The 11,077-nt window shown below is 46.5% G+C and overlaps 1 long non-coding RNA gene across 1 annotated transcript; it reads right to left on the minus strand.

Moving 5' to 3' along the window:
• Window positions 1-1,121: 1,121 nt before the first annotated feature.
• Window positions 1,122-5,764, minus strand: LOC147649792 (uncharacterized). Its single transcript, XR_015277970.1, has 2 exons — window positions 3,761-5,764; window positions 1,122-2,183 (listed from the first exon to the last, which is right to left on the minus strand). It is a non-coding gene; the product is annotated as an uncharacterized LOC147649792 (long non-coding RNA).
• Window positions 5,765-11,077: the final 5,313 nt, after the last annotated feature.

Genomic DNA, 11,077 nt, shown 5'->3' on the forward strand with positions numbered 1-11,077 from the left:
TCAGCTCTTTGGATGCATCAATCACGCTATTGTCCCTGGAGCAGGAAGTTTCCTCCTTAGCCTTTACCCACCTCTGCCCTGACCCATATTCCAAGGACTTCCCTGCACATTTTGCTCATGTCTGTATTTTGCATTTACTTACACAAGCAGTCGTGTCCTGTGAGCAACAGCAATAAAAAAAAAGCTAATAAACAATAAAGTGAATAACTCTTAAAGTAATGCAAGATCTAATAGATACAGACACAGATGCCTGGTGAGATTTTCATTAGAAGCAACCTGTAACTTGCTGAGATTTCCTCCAAGTAGGGTGTTGAACAAAGCATTTTGGCATTTTGAAACTATCAGTAAGCACCTGCTTGAATGGAAATCTCACTCAGGAACCCACATCTTCAAACAAGATGTTGACTCCCAGTAAGACTTGAGCAGTATCAGATGCTGAATCTCCCTCTAAGGCAGCATTGGAGCAAGACACCAGTCAGATACACTGTCCATGTGATTTCCCAGCTAGAGCCTGTGGGTAAGAACTGGGGAACTCAGGGACCAGAGCAAATAAATGTGACAACAAAGACTCTAGTTCTTTGCTAAAAATCAATAGTGACATTGGAGACTCCAAAGGAGAAGCTTTTTTGTCTCAAACCCCTTTCTTGCCATGGGCATGACAGCAAAATCCACATCCCACTATATGGCTCGATTGCTGTGCTTTGAGAGACCAAAAATCAGACAACACAGGAACAATTTTTCCCTCAGCTTTTAACCTGTGGGGCTTCTTCTAGGCCCACAGGGTGAGTCTGGGGGTGTCAGTGGGGTCTGCTTGTTCAGCAGTGCTGTTAGAAGGAGGGGAGAAGCACGGGGACAGCATTTTCCCTGGGAACTTTGCACCCTAAAGCACTTGTGTTGCCCAGGCCTGTCTCCCAAAATCAGTCCAGAACTATCAAGGTGCCCCCTGCTCCTCACTAGCCCCTGTCTGAACTCACACCATGGAATCAGTTGTTTCTCTTTAGCAGAGATGTGGTGCAAAGGGACTCTGGGGGAGGGAAGCAAAAGTGATCAGAGAGGATCAGCTGTTGGGCTGTGTGGGATTTGGAATCCATATGAGCTCCACAGTAACAAAATAGGCATTATTCCATAGCATTATTTGCTATTCCATAGCATCTCCTGATGCAGAGATAAACCACCACCACCTCCTTGCATTACCCTCTTCCAAGTGAGAGCAGTGAGAAACATGACAAAAAAGCATTCCCATTTAAATTCATGCCCTTTTTCCCCCTATCCCAAATACACATTCGCTTTGAGCCTCAGGTTAACAAAAACCACAAAGCCCCACTTAGCCAAAACCACAACATTTTCCTTGATTTGGGGTCAAAACTGACAAGTTCTGCCTGTTTTCCTCTTGCAACCATCAGACTTCTCAGGTTCACTCTCAGAGCACCTCAGTAACACTGAAAAGTTCACAGACCTGGCACAAGTTTGGGATTTATTATTAAACCTGCCAGATTTCAGGTTTGATTTATGACTCTTTCACAGGGCCCTGTTATGGAGTAGAGACAGGCCCTGCAGTGCATGCTGTGAGGCATTCTCAGAGCTGGAAACCAAAGCCAAAAGGGACCACTTGGAGCTGCTCTGCCCCACGTAGAAATGCAGAGCAGCCACCACCTACCAGGAGCAGGAGTGTGGCTTTTAACAATACTGCTGTATTTTGTGTTTCTGCAGCTTTCTGTGGTTTCTAGGGGTTCACAGCAGCAGAAAGGATGCTGTGGAGTAAAGAAAAGGGCAGGGACACCTCGTCATGCCCTCGGTTCTGTGGTGGTTTGGCCTCTCTGTGGTGATGCTGAATGCTGCGGGAGCCACTCGGGGAGGTGAAGCTGTTCCTCTCACCCAGGTGTGAGTTACAGAATTTCTCCCCTGGTCAGAGCATTTTGGCTTTGTCCACAACCACGGCACTGCTCTCCCTGCTTTGGCTCAGAAGGATGACAGCAGTTTTACACTCAGCAAGAAGGCTCATTTCCAGCTCCACCCAGGACACCCCCAATCTCCAGGGAGCAGGATTCCTGCAGCATTTCACGAGCACTGCTGCTTTTGGGTACCTCCCTCGTGGATCCAAAAGTCACAGCTTCAAGCACTTCCCCAGGATAGTGGAAGTAGGGAAGGGCTGTGCACACACAGCTCCGTCCTTGTTGACCTGTCTGCAGGAGGAGACAGAAGAATAGGTAATTTTTTTAAAAAAACACCCAAAAACCCCACTCAGTATTTCTGTCACTATGACCCACAATAGAAACAAAAATTGGGACCAACTGATATTGTCCCAGGGGATAAATCTCCATTTATGTGAGCTTCCAGAGGTCTTGGAGAGATTACAGAAAGTGTGGAGAGGAAATAGTAAAAAGCACACACAGGAAACCCTGACGCGGTGTCACTAAGCCATATGGTCAACATAAAACATTCAATACTTTTGTTTGGATTTGCAATGTGACATTTATATTATTTTTATACATTTTATGTGCGTGTATATATATATATATATATATATATATATAAAAGATAAATATAATTTATTTATTTTACATGTTAAACTCCAAGGATGTCAAAGGCAATCTGCAGAGATGAAGGGTGATTTACTGCCAAGGTTTCAGGGGCAGTCCCAGGGGCCCCGTTCACAGTTATAACAACACATTTTATCTCTGCACAAGCAGGAAGGGGGGGCACAGAGAGACGGAGGGGCGGAAGTCAGAGCTGGCAGTGAATCAGATGATGCATATTAGGGAGATAATAAGGAGAGATTACACACTTGGCAACTGCTCTGTGCTGTGCCCTGGGTTTGTAAAGCTCAGGTTCCCCCGCCAGGATTACTCCCTGTTCCGTAGTGCCTCCGGTAGTTTAGTCTAAAAGCACATCCCTCCAGGAAGAGCTGCTGTGGCCAAGGCTCCTCATGCTCTCTCTCCCTTTCCAGTTTCGGTGAAACTCTCATCTTCAGGAGAGGATCAGCACGGAGCCAGTGAAGCACTTCAGCCCCAGCCCTCCACAACTTCCGAGGCTCCGAGTGCTGCACATCCAGCACTCCAAGTGGGTGGCATGCCCAGCTGCCAAGTTCTCATGTTCAGTAGTATCATTCTAGCACCAGGGGTTTTTTGGGGTTTTTTTTTAAGGCAAACAGCTGCACTGCAGACATGTAAAAGGGCTCAGCAGGAGCCATCACCATCAGGTAGCTGTGCTGCCTCTAACAGTGAAAACTATTCATTCACACGGGGTCTTGGCCAACACACACCCTTGTTTAAAGGGCCTGGAGGTTCAGTGGAAGACTGTTTCCAGTTCAAAGTGGCTGGCACTAAGAAATACTTAATTTGACAGCATTGCTTTGTGGAAAAGTAAAAATATTATCCATTCAAAGTTTTTTCTGTATGTCCTTGTTCACCTGAAGGTGGCCAGAGCTTCATAAATTACTCAGGTGAACTCCAAATATTGTATTTAATTTTTTTATAAAAGGGTTTGAGATGGAAGGAACATTAAAGATCCTACAATTCCATCCCCAGCCATGGGCAGCTACACCTCACTAGACTGGGTTGCTCCAAGCCCTGTCCAGCCTGACCTGGAACACATCCAGATGTGGCATGCACAGCATTGTACACTTCTGTACAGCACCTCTCAGTCCTGGCTCCCTATAAAACTTCAGAAGCTCCAAAGGAGCAGCACTTGACTCTAAAATAAGCTTTTGCTGACTTGCCACAGTGATTCACTATTTTCATTCCAGTAAATGGTCACAAACCTGTTAGGTTTTGCAGATGCTCTCTGGATTCCTGCAAGCATCACTCTGCCCTTTTGCTTTGGCACTTGAAGGATTCTTTCAGCAAACCACAGTGCCACGTGCTCAGGAGGGACCAGCTGAACCCATCAGTGGTAACAGACCTGTGGTAAGCGTGGGAGCAAACAAAATATTGTCCCTCCTCCACCGTGGGGTTTGTCCACTCAGTTTTCTGAGCTAGGACTTTAATTAAGTCAGGTACAGCTGCAGGAGTAAAAGCAATGAATCAGCAACTCCCCTTTGCCACCAAATAATTTCCCAGCATGGAGCAACAAGTGTGGGAGGCAAGAGAAAAAGAAACCAAAACAACTATTTTTAGTAATGATATTTTTATAGGTGGAATGACCCCAACTGCCCAAACCAGGAAAGTGATCAACACCACCATCTGCAGCAGCCAAGGCTGGGTCTCTCTCATACATGTGCTAAAGCTTCAGGAGGAGATGCCAAAACCAGCAGGCAGATTTCTTTGGCCAATGTTGGGAGCACATATAATTAGGTGACTGGAATAGGCACCTTTGGACCTAAATTGCACAAAACTATGGAAATGCTCAGGTTTTCACTTAAACATGTGCTGAAACACTTTGCTCAATAGTTCTAATTTAGACAGATACAGGTCTAGCACTATTTAAACATATTTTAGAAATGAGTAATAACTTATTTCTTTATAGTTTTTTAGCTGTACAGCCTAATGAATGAATTTTGTCCCAAATACATCCACATCTTCATCTGTTCTGTGTATTAATTCTCAAAAGGAGCTTCAGTAGATGATTTCTTATCTATGCATTCATCAGTTATAACTCTCTAGTGAGGTTATTTCTGACGTTTTTAATAAAGAGAGACTTTTGATTCTTGGGGTTATGTTGCAAATTATATCTTCACTAATCTAGCAGAGGTCAAAAAACAAGTCAGAGCCAAAGAACATCTCTGACTCCTTAGCACACGTGTGTCTCAAGGCTTTTAAAAACACACAGTCCTGCTGTTATAAATAGAGCATTCTTCTCAAAGGTCAGAAGCTTTCAACGTCCAGGAAAACAACGTTTTCTTTCTCTTTGTAATTATTATCTGTTTTTTCTCCCCAGAATAAGGGTGCACTAAACAGGGACAGGAGTTGCATGATTTCAACCCATCTATTTTTACACTGTCAGAGAGTTCACATGAACATCAGTGTCATTTCCTTTGTCAGACACTTCAGCAGTGCAGCATTGAGAACAGCAACCAGACACTAACACGAGAAGAGAGTAAGAGCATAAAAAGTCAAGAGTGAAGAAGAACAGTTTTCCACTAAACCCTCTCCAAGGACACGAGCGTGGGAAGGTACCAGGGTAGGGTAAATCCCGTGCTTGAGGCTGTGATCAGTTCTCTTACATTAAAAAGGTGCTTGAACATGTAGAAAACTGCTCAGGGGAGTTTGAAGAAGCAAAATCTGCTGAGTAACTGCACAAAGATAACAAACTATGAGAAGAGAAATCCAAGACGTCAGCTGGTAGTTGAGATGTGATGAGACTAAGGGATTCTCTGAAAAGGGGTTTTTCCACAAGGTTAGCAAATATTCATTGCCTCCTTGGTTCTCCAAGTGCAGGAACTTCTCTTCCATCTCCAATACTTGTCCATTTCCTTCGAGGCTGATGGAAAGAGCAACCTCAGTCAGTTCTCTAATTGGCCTTACTCGGGAGTGATCTCATGCAGCAACTCAAGTCTCTACATGCAGGATCTCTCCTTGCTGGTGAGGTGGAACTTTGCATGGAGACAGCTGTGGTGAATATGGCCCCAGGTTCTGCTTGGAGGGCTGTGGAATGAGCAGGATTGTGCATTTGCATGGTGCACAAATCCAGGTTCTTCCATGTATCAGATCTGCAAACAGCACCTGCCCTGTCCAGATTGTTTTAGCTTCTGCTCTTGAACTGGTTTGTTTTCAGAACACTTCATGGAGTTCTCTCATGGGGTTTGGTCATAGTCTCTGAATTCAACCTAGAATAAGGGGAATCCAAATTAGGTAAGAGGTGCCAGTTCCTTTTCTGTTATTAACACTTCTCTGTCAGGCTAAGCTTGGCATGACTGGTGAGGGTGGTGGGATCTCTGAAATAACAGCATGTGCACTCTTCCAAAAGAGCAGCATGGGGACACCATGGCTTTACTGAGGGACACCTCACTGTGCTGAGCTTCTCATTCACTTCAGGCTTAAAAATGTCTCCTTTGGAGCAGCCTGGGAAGGCTTACCTGTTTTTAGGACCTCAGCTTTTGAGGAGCTGCTCTACAATGTGATAATGTACAAGCTTTCTTTAAGCTTTTCTGTTCCTGTACTGATGCCAGGAGATTAAAAGGGTGTTGAGTGGTGCTGAGCCTCTGGAGGGGTCATTAACATCACGTGCAGTACTGGAGTGGTTTTCACTGGCTCAAACCATCCTAGCCTGCTGATGAGCAGGGCAGGGATCAGAGGAAGTTTCTGTGGTCATAGAAACACATCATTTGGGGTTTATCTTTTCTCCCATTTCTCCAAGACATGTTACAGCTCTTGGCCAAGCCCAAAGCCATTTTCCCAAACCTCCTGAGCAGCACTCCCCCCTGCTGCACTGCCCACCATCATGAGTGCTTTGGAAGTGCAGTAGCAGTGCAGGGGGGAGCCCTTGGCAACGTGCACCACGTGTGAATTTTACCAGTCCCAAGAGCAGAGCTCATTATTCATGCACACACCACCTCCTTTCACATGCTCAGACAACGTCCCCCAAAAGCACTGTCAGCTTTATACAACCTCAGCAGCCTGGTTGTTTCACAAAAGTTAACACCCAAGAGCAGTATGGATGTTACACCTCCAACATTAGGGAAGTGTGGAAGGGAGATGCTTTTCCCAACCCTCCTCCTGCACCTATTCTGCCCTGGCCAGTCCCTCCAGTGAAAAATTATCTCAGCTGGCCAAGGCAATGGCTGCCAGGCTTAGAGATGTGCAGTATCCATCCCCAGCATTGCTTTTGTCAAGGGTCACCTCAGTGAAGCCTTTCCCAACTACTTTCTTGCAGTGGCACAACAGCCATGGCAGCTGTGCCACCACCAGTGTCACCAGGCATGGCAGAGGGAAGGGGTGGCACCTGCCTGCTGAGAAACTCAGGAGGCAAAAGCTGTGAGCAGCCACCACATCCAGGTGTAGGGGTGGGAGAAAAACAAGACAGAGCTTGAAAGGATCTGCCAGAGCAAGCCAGACCTTCTGCCAGAACATCCCCACAAGAAACTCAGCACATCCCAAAGGACAAGTACCAGTCTAAGGGCAGGTGAATCTCACCCTGGGGATTCTGCCCCTGTGCTCAGGTCAGACCCCACCTGCAGAGCTGCCCCAGCCCTGGGGCCCAGCACAGGGAGGACCTGGAGCTGCTGGAGAGAGCCCAGAGGAGGCTCCAGGATGAGCAGAGGGATGGAGCAGCTCTGCTGGGAGGAAAAGCTGGGAGAGTTGGGATTGATCAGCCTGGAGAAATGAAGGCTTTGGGGTGATCAAATTGCAACCTTCCAATATCTGAAGGGAGCCTAAAGAAAGATGGAGAGAAACTCTTTACAAGGGCTTAGAGTGAGGACAAGGGGAATGGCTTCAAACTGATGGAGAGTAAGTTTAGGTTAGATATAAAGAAAAAATTATTTTCATGTGAGGGTGGGGAGGCTGTGGCACAGCGTGCCCAGAGCAGCTGTGGCTGCCCCATCTCCAAGTGTCCAAGTGTCTAAGGCCAGGCTGGACAGGGCTCAGAGCAGCCTGGGATGGTGGAAGGTGTCTCTGCCCATGGCAGGGAGTGGAAATAGGTGATTTTTAAGGTCCCTTCCAACCTAAACCCTTCTGGGATTCTGTGACAGCGATATCCATCCCCTACCACCCACAAACAGCCTTGACTCTTCCCAAATCTTGTCTCCTCTGCTCAGCACTGACAGCACCCATGTCAGCACCCATGGCACCCAGCTCACAGGGATGTGTGCTACTGTGACATGGGCTCAGATAAAATCTAGTAGTTAATCCCTCCTTGAGACTTACATACATCTATAGATATAGATGTTTTTATGAACATCTATAGCATTTTCTCTACCAAAAGACTGCCAAAACCACACAGTCTCCCCCTGGTATTATATCCCTTTCAGTAGCCTGACCTTTCTGGTGAGTTAATATATATATATAAATATATAAATAAAAATCCACCTTTCCCTCCCCCTTTCCAAGCAGCAAGTCCAACAGGAGATCAAAGCAGGCAGTAATTTAGCCCATGGAATAATAAAAGTCAATGAGAGCAGTGTGCTGCTGACAGGGGAGTTGTGCCGTGCCACAGTGGGGAGGAAGGCTCAGGCAAGCCAAGAGTTATTCCCTGAAGAGGCCAAAGAGAGCAGGGACAGAGGGAGCTCTTGTTTAAATTCTAATTTTTAAAGAGGACCCCCCAAAGCCAGCAGTATGGATATTTGTGGGGCCAAACTCAGTAATCCCATACCCCATGAAATTTTCCACTGGCTTTAATAGGTGCTTTTCCTTCCTCTTGGTAGAACCCCCTGAGCACCATGCCATTCCACACTGTGGAGTGTGGTTGTCTTCTCCACTGCATGGACCTGGCATCTGGAGCAGATTCAACTTTTTATGAACATCAATTCTGCTTTTTTGAGCTTCCCTCAGACACAGCTTATAGGTGGGAAAAGACTTTTGGAATCTCCAGAGAGAAAGCAAGAGGAAAACAAAGCACACTGTAGAAGGTGGCAGGTCCAAGCTGATGGTTCTTCTTCTGTTTGCTTAGAAAAATTCTTGGTTTGTTCCCAACTGGGAACAATTGGCCATCACCCAAAATGCAATGAAATGAGAATAGCTACATAAACCCAAACCCTCCCGCCGTCAAATGGAAAAGAAAATCAAATTGCATGACAGAGTCAAAAATAACTTCCCAGATGGCCAAGATGACAGCCCAGTCCCCACCTCCAGCACAGGAATCCTCTCAGCCACACATGCTCATTCCACATGAACTTCTCATCTGAAAGAGGAGGGAAGGAAGTGACAGCTCCACAGCTGCCAGCTAAGGGCTCATGGGTTAAAGATCCACCTTAAATATTACACATGGAAAAAAAGCAAAGTTTTCCTTGGCCTGCCACACATCCCAGGAGATTCGCTGCTGCATCCCTTTCCTTCCTCCTCCAACCTCCGCTACCATCGCGCCAGGAACGTGGTGAACGGAGCGAGCAGAAACGCTGCAATGACAGCCCCTGGCCAGAGGACAATAATTTGATCAAGTGCTCATTGGCACACATTCCTCAGGCTGCAGAAACAGCTGGGGCTTTCCAAGGCCGCTCTGGGAGTCCTCCCATTTGGCCAAGGCAAGTGAGGGCTGGTGTGAGGGTTCACTGGTGCCACAAAGGTGATCTGGTGGGCTGAAGTACCCCAGGGAGACAACACAACCCTGCACGTGTGCTGCAAGAGGAGCCCAGCCCCACTTCCCCTGTTCTGATGGAAGGGTGGAAGCAGAAACACCCAAACTAAACAAACTCCAAGTGTGGGTCTGACCTTATGAATTGGACAAAGTTGTCTGCTGTTCCTCACAGGAGAAGAAGGTCTTCAACACAGCTTCTGAGGCCCTGCCACACTGACACACAATGACCAGGGTTAGGTTCCTGCTTTTGGATTCAGCAGAGGAAGCAACCAGCCCAAAGCTGAACCAGCCAGACTCAAGCCAACCCCCTCTGAGGTTAGAAAACATCAAGCTAACAACCTTTTTTTGTCGTGCTTTATTTCAGCATTTTTGCGCATCTCTGCACTTTGTTGGCTTTGGCAGGTACCCGAAGCCACAGTGCTAAAAATGGAGATGATCTCTTCTGGCAAAACCAAGGAGCAGTGGCAACCTCATACAAGTTAGCTTCTAATTTTGTGAAGTTTCCAGATTTCAGTCTGGACCAAGAGCTTCTAATGAGTTTGGATAAACCCTGGATAATCCTCTGAACTCTCAAATGTCTCAGGAAAACAGAATCAAATATAGTATCTGGGACTTGGAAAGGTGCTTCAGAGTTCAGTGCTCCTGGATCAGCACAAGTATCAGAGATGCAATAACCATCACATGCCTGGGACTTTCATTGAAACTGGAAAAAAAAAGAGAAAGAAAGAAAACCCCCACACATTGTTACTGAACTTATGGGAAAGAAAGGCAACCCCAATTCTCTCATTATATACCAGCCTAAACCTGCAGGGGAGTTCACCAAGGCACACCAGAAAAGCCAAAACAGATTTATCTATCAGGTTTAAAGAAGGGAAAGGATGAATGACAGCTCCTTTCTTAAAAGAGAAAGAAAAGAAACATTAACTCCTGGTGTTAAAATGCTGTAAAACTGGCTTTTGACTCAGCACAGCATAATGCTGCTTGTAAATGGTGTAATTGGTTTGTGTGAGGTCATGAAATGAAGCATGCCTGCTCCTGCCTGTCCCCTCAAGCACAGTCAGCTGCAGGAGAGCACAATACCTGCACAGCCCAGGTGAGGCTGAAAGGACTCAGGTATCATGCAGCCCATTCATCAGAGGTAAAATCTATTGATAAATTTAAATGTGTGAAGAGCTAAATATCCGAGAGTTACCCCGGAGGCGATGCTGTGTTTTCTGTCCCATCCCTCCTCAGCAGTGCTCACAGCCCCCTCCTGCTCTGCCACCTTCCTGGCTCAGAGGTCCTCAGCAGAGCCAGGGCTGAGCGTGCAGAGAGCAATCCTGTGCTGGAAGTGAGACAAGCAGAGCTTGGAGGGGTGGCAAAGCACTGAGAATGAAACACACAATGTGGTCCCAACATCCAGACACCGGGAGAGCTGCTGGAATCCCTTCTGTTTATGTTTCCAGACATCTCCATCAAGTAGGGGGTAATTAAACACTACAGCAATTGGGTGATAGAATGATTTATTTTTAAAGCACCCTCACAGCCTGGGGCTTTGGGAAGCACATGGAGACAGGAATGTTTCTCCAAAGAGGAGAGAGAGCAGAGCACTCCATGAAACCCCGAGTGAGGGCAGGCAGAGGTACAGGAAGGAGGAGTGAGCAACAAGCCTGCATGGAAAAGTGACGCAGCTCCTTATTTCACTGTCAGCTCAGGCTCTTTAATCTTTGCAGGGTTTGTTTATGAGTTCAGAGAGAAGAAGGGAGTGGTGCCAAAAAATGTGAAAAGAAAATAAAATTACATATTTGAATATGAAGTGTCCCACTTGGAAAGCAAAGTCCGGCACACACAGGAGGAATCGCAGAGACCGTGACCACAGATCAGTGGGCAAAAATGAAAGAGCCAAACCAAGCTGGAAGAACCTGCCTGG

The sequence above is a fragment of the Cyanistes caeruleus genome, chromosome 19, assembly GCF_971803275.1.
Source record: "Cyanistes caeruleus chromosome 19, bCyaCae1.hap1.1, whole genome shotgun sequence".
Classification (NCBI taxonomy): Eukaryota; Metazoa; Chordata; class Aves; order Passeriformes; family Paridae; genus Cyanistes; species Cyanistes caeruleus.